A 12,984-nucleotide genomic window follows, 5' to 3' on the forward strand; every position below is an offset into this window, starting at 1 on the left:
CTCCTGCAGGTTGCCCACAGCTATCCTGAAGCCTTCCCTCCAAAGTCAGAGGGAAGTCTTCCAGGTAGGAACTGCAGCTTTGTGAAGAAAAAATGCGGCTGAGTTTTCCTCATCTTTTCTCTTTAGTTGATTCCCACAATCATTGTGTTGGCATAACTCTCCCAGGTTATGGTTGTCTTATGTGGTGTGAATTCCAGAAGCAAAAGTCCTTCATCATCCCAGAAGACAGTTGCCATGACTTTTGCCTGCAGATTTTTCTGTCTTTAACTTTTTTGGGGTGGGAGATGACTTGTGCTTCCACTGCATTGACTCCATTTTGGACTCAGGATCTCTGTGATAGAACCAAGTCTCATCTCCAGTCACCAAATGATGAAAACCGGAGCAACTCAAGTTCTCCTGACAGAACTAAAGTGTTTGGCCTTCTGACATGGTGTCAGCATTCTTGGAACTCATCTTGCACTAACCTTGGACATGCCTAATTTTTCATGAATTATTTTCCAAACTGAAGTGTACCTGACGAGATGTCCATTTCTTCAGCTATTCTGGAAACCTTAATTCATCTGACAAAATTAAATCATCCACTTTCTTGCACATTTCTGTAGAAGTTGCTTCTAGCCACTAGCAATGGGATAGAGCCATCGTTGCAAGAGGTGAACATCAGTTGGGCAGGTTGGTGCGGGCCAATCAGCACACTACCGTGGAGCAACTCACCATCCAAACGAACCAGGGGGCTTCAGATGTGTGTCCAAAACAACTGTACAGCGAAACCTGTGGCACATGGGGCTCCAGAGCAAATGGCTAGTGACTGCACCCATGCTTACATTACAAAAAAATGACTGCAATTTGCACAGGAGTTGCATCAACTGGCAAAGGATTGCCTTCTCCAATGAGCCATGTTTTGAGCTCCATTGAACGCTGGACATTGGCATGTTAGGCGTGAAACCACTGAGAAAATCCAGCAAACATTGTTGGAATACACAAGCTGGTGGCAGCAGTGTTATGGGAATGTTTTCTTGGTATGGTGTGGGTCCCTTGATACCTCTAGGCACTTTCAACCAACATGAGTCTCTCTCCATCCTTGCCGATCAAGTGCACCCGTACATGTTGACAGTCTTCTCTATGGCCAATGAGATCTTTCAACAGGACAATGCAACATGTCATACCACCAGAATTGTTTGCAAGTGGTTTTCAGAGCATGAACAAGACATCCAACTACTTCCCTGGCCTCTGAATTCCCCAGAATTTAACCCAATCAAGCACATTTGGGATCACCTCAATCAATATAGTTAACGACTGGATCCACCACCACGCAACAGTCAGCAACTGTCGGACACACTGCATAACTCCAGATACCTCTAGCAACCACCCTGCAACTTGAGTCACTCCCATGGCACCTGGCTGCCATCCATACTAAGAGAGGCAGAGAGAGATGGTTATTCTGGATATTAGCAGGTGGTCAAAATAATGTGACTCGACCATGTATGATTAAGAGCTTGACAACCAATTAGTGCACATCTCAGCAACATTTGGGTGCCACATATTCAAGGGTTCTTCAAAATGTTTCCTCACTTTCATATTTTCTTGGGAAATGGTTGATGGAGAAATGGTAAGAGGGCATGTCGTAGAATGTCATGTGACTAGTCAGTTAGGCAAGCTGATTCACCTTGCAGATAGAAATATAATTTGCTTTTGAGAAATTTAATAAATAGTTTTAAAAAAATAAATGTGTAAAACTTTTTGAAGATCCCTGGTAAGCTTGAAAAGTGTACTAAGCCAAGCTATCACTGAAATGCTTTTTATGATAGTACAAAAATTGCTTTGTTTCTGTCACCATTTTTGTAATGCTTTCAATATAGCTATAATAGCTCTTCTATGCTGTCTGCACCAGCTTCTCACTTCATTATATACCATTGCCAATATAGGCATAATGGGACATTAAAACATATGTACATTTTACTATATGTTCTTAAGTTGAAAAGGCATGACCAACCTTTGAAAATACCGAGAGTCCAATCCCAAATATATATCTATATCTAGATTCTAACATGTTCTTAATAATTCTAGAAACACTATCATTAAATATTTCAATGTTAATAATCAAAATAGCATTGGAATTTACAGTAGTTCCTAAAGATTTGACATGTTGATTGAGTTATAAAATAAAATAAATTTTAAAAAAGCAAGTGAAATTTTTTCACAACAAAAAAGGTTCAGTTTTAACATAATGAGAGGTCAAAAGAATTACATTCACTGTGCTGCCGTTACTCTCCATTCATTACAATCCAGTGAACTCACATGCAGCTGAATGGGGGTAGCCAATGGAGGAAGCCATGGGCCAGCTAATATTTTATTCATACACAACATCAGAAACTAGAGAGACTGGGGATGGGACAGAAGATTGGCCTCTACAACACAAATGCTAATTTTAAGTTCATAGGGTTTCTCACAAAGAGTACAAAATCAGATGTTCAATTTTCATGTTTCTAAAAAGTAGAGATTCTCATCTCTTAATATGAGTCTGCTCTGCCAATTCTTTACTTGAAAAACTTAAAATGCTGAGCATATTTGTAAACTGGCAACACTATTGAAGAATATATAATATCTACAGCTTGTTCAAGAAAAAAAATAGGATCCTTAAATTAGACCCCAAGAGACTTGGTAACACCAATCCCTTGCTGTTTGTCCTTCTCTCCAATTAAAATACAAGCAAGGGTACTTTCCGATTTTGTGGCTGCAAGTGAAATTTTCTTGCCTCCTTCAGAAAATACCCCGGAGACAAGTTTATTGTAATTATTTCTAAACTTCTTTTATCTCAATTATTTCCTACAGATCCGCTCTTAATGTTCATACCTCTGTGATAAGATATGTCACAACAATGTCAACCTTATACCTCAGATGTCCTTATAATACTATGTTAATATGCATTTAATCCATGAACATCGGATATGTCTGTTGAACCCTGTGTCACCTATGTTACCATATACCCATGTACTAATATTTTGCCTGTACAATTAGTCATACCTATACCTGTGTTATTGTATAACTTTTACTTATCGTTTTCTTCTGTAAAACTAAAACAAAAACTTCAACATTTGTAAGAGCCCCATAAATTAACATTACATCACAAATCAATGTAAAAATGACAAGTTACAAATAAACACTGTGGTTCGAAATCCGAACCCAAAAGACCAGCGTTAATATGTTAAAATTAATCAACGGTTAAGTTGCTGCCATTGTTTCCTTCCTATAGATTTGGCCGTTTAAAAGACTCGTACGGTTTAAATCAAGTAAAACGAACAAGGGGTGGGTTAACACTAAACTTCTTTATAAAGAAAAATAACCAGCGAACATAAAACATCAATATTAAAAACTCAGTTTTTATAACTGTCAAACGGGGCCCTTCATTCTTGTATCGATTAAATGTTGGCCCAGCCTATCTAGGTGGTACCAAATTTTTTGTTGCCATTCTTCAGTTTTATCAGGTAAATCACTCAGAACAGGCCTGGCGTACTCTTCTCGTCCTTCTCCACAGCACAATATAAAATCAGCCACACTACCGGGCCCACCACACAGTAAAACTACATAATATGCGGTGTAGCACTTAAAAAAAAAAAAATTGGAAGTCAGATTTTAATAAACGAAAAGCAAAAAATAAAATAAAATACGAGTGCGCAAAGGGGGAGAGGCGTTACACACCGTCCGTTGTTATGTGGCTCTCAAGTGCTGCGTCCAAAATGGCTCTCGCAGGCGCCGCGCTGCCAGGCACAAGGAGGACGAGAAAGAAGCACTGGCCGAGAGACCGCCGCAAGGACCACAGGCTCCTTCCCCTCCCCCAAACCTTGCAGTTGACTTGTTTCCTATGGAGTTAGGGGGGATGGTGGGGGCAACATAATAACTGTCTCAAAGGTGGAAGTACGGCTCCGGCCGCCCAACCTGATTCAGGAGTTTCTTCTCATGAAGAGGCCCTGAGAGGACAGAAGAAACTAGAGCACCCCCCCCCCTCCCAATTCAACTCCCACTTCACTCACCTCGGCAGTCTGACACTCCCGAGCCCTGGCCCTCCGGCCTCCCCCTCTCCGCCTCCTCCTCCGCCGCCGCCACGGGGTCCCCACCTCAGCGCGCCTCTCTCACACACACGCACACTCTCCTTCGCCTTCGCTCTCGGGTATTTTATGGTAACACTGTTTTCAGCCCTTTCTCCGTTTTATTATCCCCCCTCCCCTTTCACTCAGGCCGCTCGCCGCCGTCCTCCTTCCCTCGTCTTGTTCTCGTCCCTCCTTCTCCCACTCCCCAGTACTTCTCTCCTCTGCAGCTCGCTGCCGCCACAAAATGGCGCCGGAGGAGGAAACCGTGAGACTAGGATTGCGCCGCCCTCACAGGCCGGTCCCATTGACACATACCCGCTGACCAAAAAAAAAAAAAAAAAAAAGCCCAAACACATCTCTATCGGAGCAACGTCGATCTCCTAACAACTAACAGCAAGCTAATTTCAACAATTTTAAAGATATTACCGAGTCCGCCTCTAAACAAAGCTCCCAGCTCGGTTCTCCTCAAAGAAACAATCTCTCGATGGTTACTTTGAAAACAACTATTTTCCCACTGCTGCTACTTGCATCCCTCAGGGCAATGACAGACACAAATGTTATGGAAACATCTACAGCATTTCAGCCTAATTCTTACATAAGTCAAACAGAAAACATTTATCACCCTATGTTTGAAACTGATAGTTAATGAATTAAATTTTTCTTGTGGGCCCCAGTTTTGTGTAGATTTGCATTCCAAAAAGTGACATATACTTAAAGTGAATACATACACTTAAGTGAATACAATTAAATGTTCTGCTTTTCTTGTCTAGTCATTTTATTTATCTTGCTTGTCCCAGTCTCTGGTTTCTACTTTCCTATGTCTTCACATAATATTTTTGTAGGGTCTATTTAGCCCCTCTTCTCTGTACTTATGTGCCTTGTTCAACATCTCCCCTTTCTATATGTCTATTCTTTCCCTGTTCTGCATCTTCCCTCTGTATCAATGTCCCTCCCACTCTATCCACCATCCACCCCCTGTATTCCTATTAACCCCATGTGTCCAGCATCTTTTTGTATCCCTACTTTATCCTAGGACAAGCAGGCAGTCTATTTTCACATATGGGTGACATGATCCCCAGAGCCCCGATGTGTACAGCCTCGCAAGCGTACTTGCTTGTAGAAACTTCAGAAATTTTGAGTCAGTCACACCGCGCATGTGCGAGTGCCTTCCCGCCCAGCACAGGGCGAATCTCCTCAGTTTTCTGCAGAGCCGAGAAGTCTGTACTTTGACGTTCTGCGCTGAACTTTGTTCGCTTCATGCCTTCTCTCACCGCGGTTTGTATTTTTTTTATTCGCAAATCGCTGTGTTATTTATTTTCTTTTACTTTAATTTAAAAAAGAAGACTTTATTTTTCTTCGTTCACTGGTAGTGTAGGCCGCTCGGCTGCAGCCTGCGGGCTTCGACTTTGCAGCGGCTTTCTTCCCTCCAATGTCCCGGCCAATAATGGGCTTCAAGAAGTGTAGCCAATGCCAGCGTGCAATTTCTCTCACGGACCCACACTGCTGGTGCCTCAAGTGCCTCGGGCCTTACCATAGTCCTAAGTCATGCGAGTGCTGTGCTACTCTTCAACCTCGAGTCCTTAAACGTTGTCGGGTTTTAGTGGAAAAACTCTTCAAGATGGACTCTTCAGTGACACCCTCGAACTCGAGTGCTGCCTCGGACCCTCATTCCACTGAGGGTCCTCCTGCTTCCACGACTCCGACCTTGAGTCTCATCAGACCGTCCTCGTTTGGATCATCTTTAGCCTCGAGTACACCTGCTTTATCTTCCCCTGAGCTCCCATCAGGTCAGATACCTAAGCAGAAAATTCCGGCGGTGGTCCTCAAGCTCTCCAAGACCTCCAAGTCAAAGCATATCTCCACTGCCCCCTTAGAGCCTTTAGCCTCAGCAAGTGGTCCCATTTCAGATGCAGATCCACATGTGCAGACTTCTCTCCAGACCATGTTGGAGCAGCATTTTGTTCAATTACTGAGCAAATATGGTTCTGCCTCGACAATGCCTCCTGTAATCCAGCCTGGGCAATCAGCAGTTTCCCGCGAGGTCAAGTCCCTGCTTGTGCCTCAAGCTGAAGCTTCACACTCTATGCAAGGAGAAGAGTCTTTGCGAGTGTCTGGTCTGGCATCTACACACTCGATGCAAGGAGTAGATTATTTGCGAGTGTCTCAACAGGAATCCTCACACTCCATACAAGGAGCAGAGTCTTTGGGAGAGCTTCGAGATTCCTCGATCCAAACCACTGAGTTTAGATCTACAGCTTCCAGCCCTATTAATTCACCAGCAACATTGCCTGTTTCCATACATAGGGTGAAGTCTCCTCAATCGTACTCAAGACCTGCTTCCAGGCATCACTCTCATCGTCGATCGAGGCCCTCATCGAGACATTCATCAAGGCACAGGTCTCCTTCCAAATAGTAGCCTTCCTCGTCTAGACCTCATTCCAGACCTTCCAGTTCTTCGAGGCCTCCAACTCCTCGATCGAGGTCGCCGCTTCCAGACCCAGAAGAGTCAGCTGCTTCCATTGCCTCCTCCAAGTCTCCATATTCTTTGGATTACCACTTCTCCAGAGAGGCTTCACCTTCATTCTCCACTCGAGGCACCTCGAGGTCATCGAGCCCCTCTCGAGGCAGGGCCCTGGCGGATCAGCTCTCTTTCTCTTCCTTCCATCGTCAGATGGCTGATGACCTGGAAATTCAATTAGATGCTGGTTCTAAATACTCTAAGAAATATCTCGAGGTCATCATCTGCCTCAATCTCCTGCAGAGTCACTTAAGCTTCCTCGTCATAAGCTTTTGTCTCAAACTTTCAAATGATGTCTGGAGACTCCTTATACTATACCTGCTATTCCAGGCAAGTTGGACTCGAGGTATAGAACTCTACATTGCAAAGGATTTGAGAATTCATAGTTATCTCACAAATCCCTCCTTGTAGAGTCCTCTTTGAAAAGAACCCATCTTTCCAGGGTCTATGCTACAGTTCCTCCTGGAAGAGAGGATAAGACCATGGACAAGTTTAGTCGTCGTTTTTATCAAAATGCTATGATGTCCTCCAAAGTCCTCAACTACAATTTTATCTTTGTTACTTATCTCAAGTTCTTCATTGATATTCTTCCAGGCTTTCTCCAGAACCTGGAGCAACATAGGTATTTTCAGTTCCAAGAAGTCACTGCTACTCTGTCACAACTCAGATTGCATCTTCTCCAGTCATCTTATGATGCCTTTGAACTGTCTGCTAGGGTCACTGCTTTATCTTTATCCATGCGCCGCTTGGCCTGGCTTCGCACCATTGACATGGATCCTAATCTTCGGGACCGTCTGGCTAACATTCCTTGTGAGGGCAATGACCTCTGTGATGAATCCATAGAGGCTGCCACTAAGAAATTGACTGAACATGAAAAGTCTTTTGCTTCCATTGTCAGACCAAAGACAGCTCCTGCAAAACTTTCACGCCAGACTCCAGTTTTCCAGAGTCGTTAAACTCCAAGGGCGGCTCCTTACACTCAAGCACCTCCCAAGAAACAACAGCAGAAGCAACAGAAACCTCAGCCTTCTGTTGCGCCGATGGCTACGCAGCCTTTTTGAATGTTTAAAACAAAGCATAACCTCCATCGTTCTGCCTCTGTCTTCCCTTCCCCCCATATGTGGTCATCTCCATCATTTTTACCATTGTTGGGAGACCATTACATACGACCTCTAGGTGCTGTCAATAATCATGGAAGGATACTCTCTTCATTTCAGTAAGGTGCCTCCAGAGCTGCCTCCAAGAGAGTTTCCTTCCAATCCATCCCAGACCACCCTTCTTCTTCAGGAAGCTCAAACTCTGCTTCATTTGCGTGCCATCAAAGAAGTTCCTCTGGAACAGCAGAGCAGGGGGTTTTACTCCCATTACTTCCTAGTTCTGAAGAAGACTGGCGATCTGCAACCCATTTTGGATCTCAGGGTTCTCAACAAATTTTTAGTCAAAGAAAAATTTTACATGTTGTCCCTGGCATCCCTTTACTCCCTTCTAGATCATAACGATTGGTTATGTTCTCTAGATCTCAAGGAGGCTTAAACTCACATCCCCATTCATCCGACCTCCCATCAGTGCCTCAGATTTCGGGTGGAGAATCTGCATTACCAATACAGAGTGCTACTCTTTGGCCTGGCTTCATCTCCCAGAATGTTCACCAAGTGCCTGGTGGTGGTAGCAGCAGCTCTAAGGAACCATGGTCTTCAGGTGTTTCCCTACCTAGACGACTGGCTCATCAAAGATTCAACATCTGAGGGGATTATTGTAGCGATCCAATGAACTACGTGGTTCCTACAAAGCTTGGGATTCGAAATCAACTTTCCCAAATCCCAACTTCAGCCCTCTCAAAATCTACAGTTCATCTGAGCTATTCTGGACACTATCCAACTCAGAGCATTCCTTCCTCAACAACGTCTGGATGCTCTTCTTCAACTCTGTCATGCAGTGTCTTCCCACTCGTCAATCTCAGCGAGACACATAATGGTCCTCCTGGGTAATATGGCCTCCACAGTGCATGTGACTCCTTTTGCCAGACTTCACCTCAGAATTTCTCAGTGGATCCTGGCATCTCAGTGGACACAGGCTTGCGAACCATTGTCTCGACACGGTCACTCCTTCGTTGAGACAGTCTCTCCGCTGGTTGATGCTCTCTACCAATCTCCCAAAAGCTTGCTGTTTCAAACGCCCCTCATCAGAAGGTTCTCACAACAGATTCCTCGACCTACACTTGGGGAGCTCATCTCGATGGTCTCTGTACTCAAGGCAACTGGTCCAGCACGGATCGTCAGTGTCACATCAATCTGTTGTAACTCAGAGCGATCTTCAATGCTCTCAAAGCTTTTCAATATCTTCTTCATGACCAGGTAGTCCTCATTCGGACGGACAACCAAGTCGCCATGTACTATGTCAACAAACAGGGAGGGACGGGATCTCCCTCTCTTTGTCAAGAAGCTCTGAAGGTTTGTAACTGGGCAATCCTCCACAACGCCTTCCTGAAAGCTGTCTACATCCGAGGGGTGAAAAACTGTTTGGCGGACAAATTGAGTCGTTTTCTGCAACCTCACGAATGGACACTCAATTCCTCGCCTCTTCATCACATTTTTTTTACAGTGGGGAACTCCTCAGATAGATCTTTTTGCATCTCCCCACAATCACAAACTGCCTCAGTTCTGCTCCAGGATATATTCTCCTCATCACCTTGAGGCAGATGCTTTTCTATTGAAATGGACAAATCTCTTTCTGTATGCATTCCCTCCATTCCCTCTCATTCTCAAAACTCTTGTCAAGTTGTAGAACAATCACCTGCGGGAAAATTTGCCCGTGGGACAGTTTTTGAGGCTGCGTCGGCTATGTAGTAACAAGGATGAATATAAATTGCGTTCCAAAGACATGTGGCAAAGATTCACAGACAGGGGATACCCACATGCCATTATTAAAAAAGCTTATAAGAGAGCTTTATATGCTCAACGTGTTCATCTTTTGACCAACACAGTTACCCCTGTCGAAACACGTATGGTTTGCACCTTGCCTTACTCATATAAAGCCTTTGAAATCAAAAAAATCATCAAGTCCCACTGGCACATTTTGCAGGTTCACCCCGGGTTGGAACAACCACCTATGTTTGCTTACTCGAGGGGTAAAAATTTACGTGACTGGATTTCCCCTTCTCAATTCGTGAGCTCAGCCATTTGCCCTTCTCAGCCCTCTAAGGGCCACTTCAAGTGTGGTAGATGCTCTATATGCCCTTATGTTATGGAAACATCTGTAGTAGCACATCCACAATTATCAAAACAATACTGTTTACAACAACATACAGATTGTGATACTCAAGGGGTGGTTTATATGATAATTTGCCCTTGTAACATGCTATACATAGGACACACTACTAGGAGCATCCGTGTTCGAATTACTGAGCATCTTAGTAAAATTCGCAGGGGAGATGTGAGTGCTCCATTAGTTCAACACTGGCAGAGTGCATCTCATGAACTTAAGGACCTTAAATTTGTGGTACTAGAAGCTCCGAAATTGAAGAGAGGAGGAAACAAACAAGCGTGCCTGTGGAAGAAAGAACAAGCATGGATTTTTCATTGGAAGACAGTAGCTCCCACAGGGTTAAATTGGGAAGTTGAAAGGTGGGCTTTTCTACATCGGTGATTGACAGCTAGGCTCCCTTTAAAACACTGGGGCTTCAGCTGTTTCCTTTACCCTACAGGAAGTGAAAAGTTACGGGTCATGTGAGAGGTAGACTGCCAACAGCGTTGTGAGTTTTTGCTATGTAAATTACTTATGCTTGAACATATTTAAATGATCTTCTTCTTTTGTTAGAAAGAATTAAAGACTGGAGCTACATTCAGCGCTAGCAGGTTCTCTGAAGAAGCCATCCTGGCGAAATGCGTTAGAACCTTGCCGGTTTATGCTGTATGAACACTCAAGTTAAGTTTCACCTTATTGCACTCATCATAAGAACATAAGAAGTTGCCCCCGCTGAGGCAGACCAGAGGTCCATCTCGCCCAGCGGTCCACTCCCGCGGCGGCCCTTCAGGCCCATTGCCTGATCAGTGGTCCCTGGTTATTCCTATACTTGCCTCTCACTCCTATCCCTGTACCTAACTCTACTCTTATCTGTACCCCTCAATCCCTTTGTCCTCTAGGAACCTATCTAAACCTTCTTTGAAGCCCTGCAACGTGCTCCTGCCTATCACAGTCTCCGGAAGCGCGTTCCATGTATCCACCACCCTCTGGGTGAAAAAGAACTTTCTGGCGTTTGTTCTAAACCTGTCCCCTTTCAACTTCTCCGAGTGCCCCCTTGTACTTGTGCAAAAAAAAGGAAGAAAAAAACTTTCTACACATTGATGTCACTATGACATATTTTAACTACCTTTCTACCTTAAGAAGTTGGTGCAGTGATAGACTCTGAAAATCTCTCTTAGGGGTTTGTCCCCTGTTTTGAGAATTTCTGTTCCATTCGTGGACTCTGAGCACCGTCTAGGTTTAAAGGCAATTAAATAAGATTCACTGTCCCTTGTTTTGTTTTGATTTATTCCTTTTGGGACATTGCTTTTGTACTTTTACCCAGTTGTTATATTGGGAACAATCATGGCCACCATGCTTCTCATAGCTCTTTGTTGGCTGAGACAACCTTGGTACTCCCTTCTACTTCAGCTCAGCAGCAGGGAACCATACCTTCTACCAGTTTTTCCATCTGTTTACACAGAGTCAAGGATCTCTACTTCATCCCAACCTGCAGTCTCTATACCTGACAGCTTGGTACCTCTCAACATAACTGCTCTTCAGTTTTCTCAACCTGTAAGAGACATTTTAGAGGCTTCCAGAAAGCCTACCACTAGACAATGCTACCATCAAAAATGGACTAGATTTTCTACGTGGTGCATCTCTCATGATAAGGAACCTCAAGACTCCTCCTTATCTTCTGTTCTGGATTATCTTTTGCACTTATCCACCTCTGGCCTCAAGTCTACATCGATCCGAGTCCATCTCAGTGCAATTGCAGCTTTCCACCAGCCTATTGAAGAAAACCCCTCTCTGCTCATCTGGTGGTTTCCAAATTCATGAAAGGACTTTTCAATGTCAAACCTCCTCTCAAACTGCCTCCAGTGGTTTGGGATCTCAGTGTTGTTCTTGCTTAGTTAATGAAGCCTCCATTTGAACCAATGTCTACGGCTCATCTGAAATATCTCACTTGGAAAGTAATGTTTCTCATTGCCCTCACATCTCAAAGAGTCAGTGAGCTGCAAGCTTTAGTTGCTGATCCACCTTTCACTTTGTTTCATCATGACAAGATGGTCCTTTGTACTCATCCTAAAATTCTTACCTAAAGTGGTTTCAGAATTTCATCTCAGCCAGTGTTTTTTCCAAAACCTCATTCTCATCCTGGAGAATCAGCTCTTCATACTCTGGACTGTAAACGTGCTTTGGCCTTCTACTTGGAATGCACCAAACCACACAGAACTGCTCCTCAACTTTTTGTCTCCTTCAATCCAAACAAGTTGGGACATCCAATCTCTAAGCGTACCATCTCCAACTGGATGGCTACTTATATCTCTTTCTGCTATGCCCAGACTGGACTGCATCTACAGAGTTGAGTCACAGCCCATAAAGTCAGAGCAATGGCAGCTTCAGTAGCTTTCCTCAGATCTACACCTATTGAGGAAATTTGCAAAGCTGCTACTTGGTCCTCGGTTCATACTTTCACTTCTCACTATTGTCTGGATGTTTTCTCCAGACGGGATAGCCATTTTGGCCTGAGTATTACAAAATTTATTCTCCTAATTTGCCAACGCTCCCACTATCCCATTCTGGTTAGCTTGGAGGTCACCCATATGTGAGAATAGGCTGCCTGCTTGTCCTGGGAAAAAGCACAGTTACTTACCATAACAGCTATTCTCACAACACACCCACTCCCCTGGTTGGCTTCTCTGCTAGCTATCTGAACTGAGGAGACTTGCCCTGTGCTGGGTGGGAAGGCACTCGCGCATGCGCGGTGTAGGTGACTCGAAACTTCTGAAGTTTCTACAAGCAAGTATGCTTGCGAGGCTGTCCGTATCGGGGCTCCATGGATGACGTCATTCATATGTGAGAATAGCTGCCTGCTGTCCCTGGATAACAACTGTTACGGTAAGTAACTGTGCTTTACCATGGCTGGTATTACCCCTCTGTATTTACGTCCCTCCACCTCTATCCATAAGAACATAAGAATTACCGCTGTTGTGTCAGACCAGTGGTCCATCGTGCCCAGCAGTCCACTCCCGTGGCAGCCCTTGTGTCAAAGACCAGTGCCCTAACTGAGTCTAGCCTTACCTGCGTACATTCTTTTTTATCAAGAATTTGTCTAACTATGTCTTGAATTCCTGGAGGGTGTTTTCCCCTATA

The 12,984-nt window shown here is 44.2% G+C and overlaps 1 protein-coding gene across 4 annotated transcripts in view; it reads right to left on the reverse strand.

The window, feature by feature from the left end:
- Positions 1-4,533, reverse strand: part of WTAP (WT1 associated protein) — a 252,683-nt gene extending 248,150 nt beyond the window's left edge. Inside the window, exon 1 of one of the 4 annotated variants that reach the window (XM_033939910.1) lies at positions 4,512-4,533. The gene's annotated coding sequence lies outside the window, so the exon portion shown is untranslated. Of the gene's footprint in view, positions 1-3,696; positions 3,837-4,028; positions 4,333-4,511 lie in introns of those variants that run through there. The other 3 variants (XM_033939912.1, XM_033939908.1, XM_033939911.1) reach the window with 3 other exon arrangements.
- Between the last annotated feature and the right edge of the window lie 8,451 nt (positions 4,534-12,984).

The sequence above is a fragment of the Geotrypetes seraphini genome, chromosome 3 (assembly GCF_902459505.1).
Source record: "Geotrypetes seraphini chromosome 3, aGeoSer1.1, whole genome shotgun sequence".
In the NCBI taxonomy this organism is placed as follows: domain Eukaryota; kingdom Metazoa; phylum Chordata; class Amphibia; order Gymnophiona; family Dermophiidae; genus Geotrypetes; species Geotrypetes seraphini.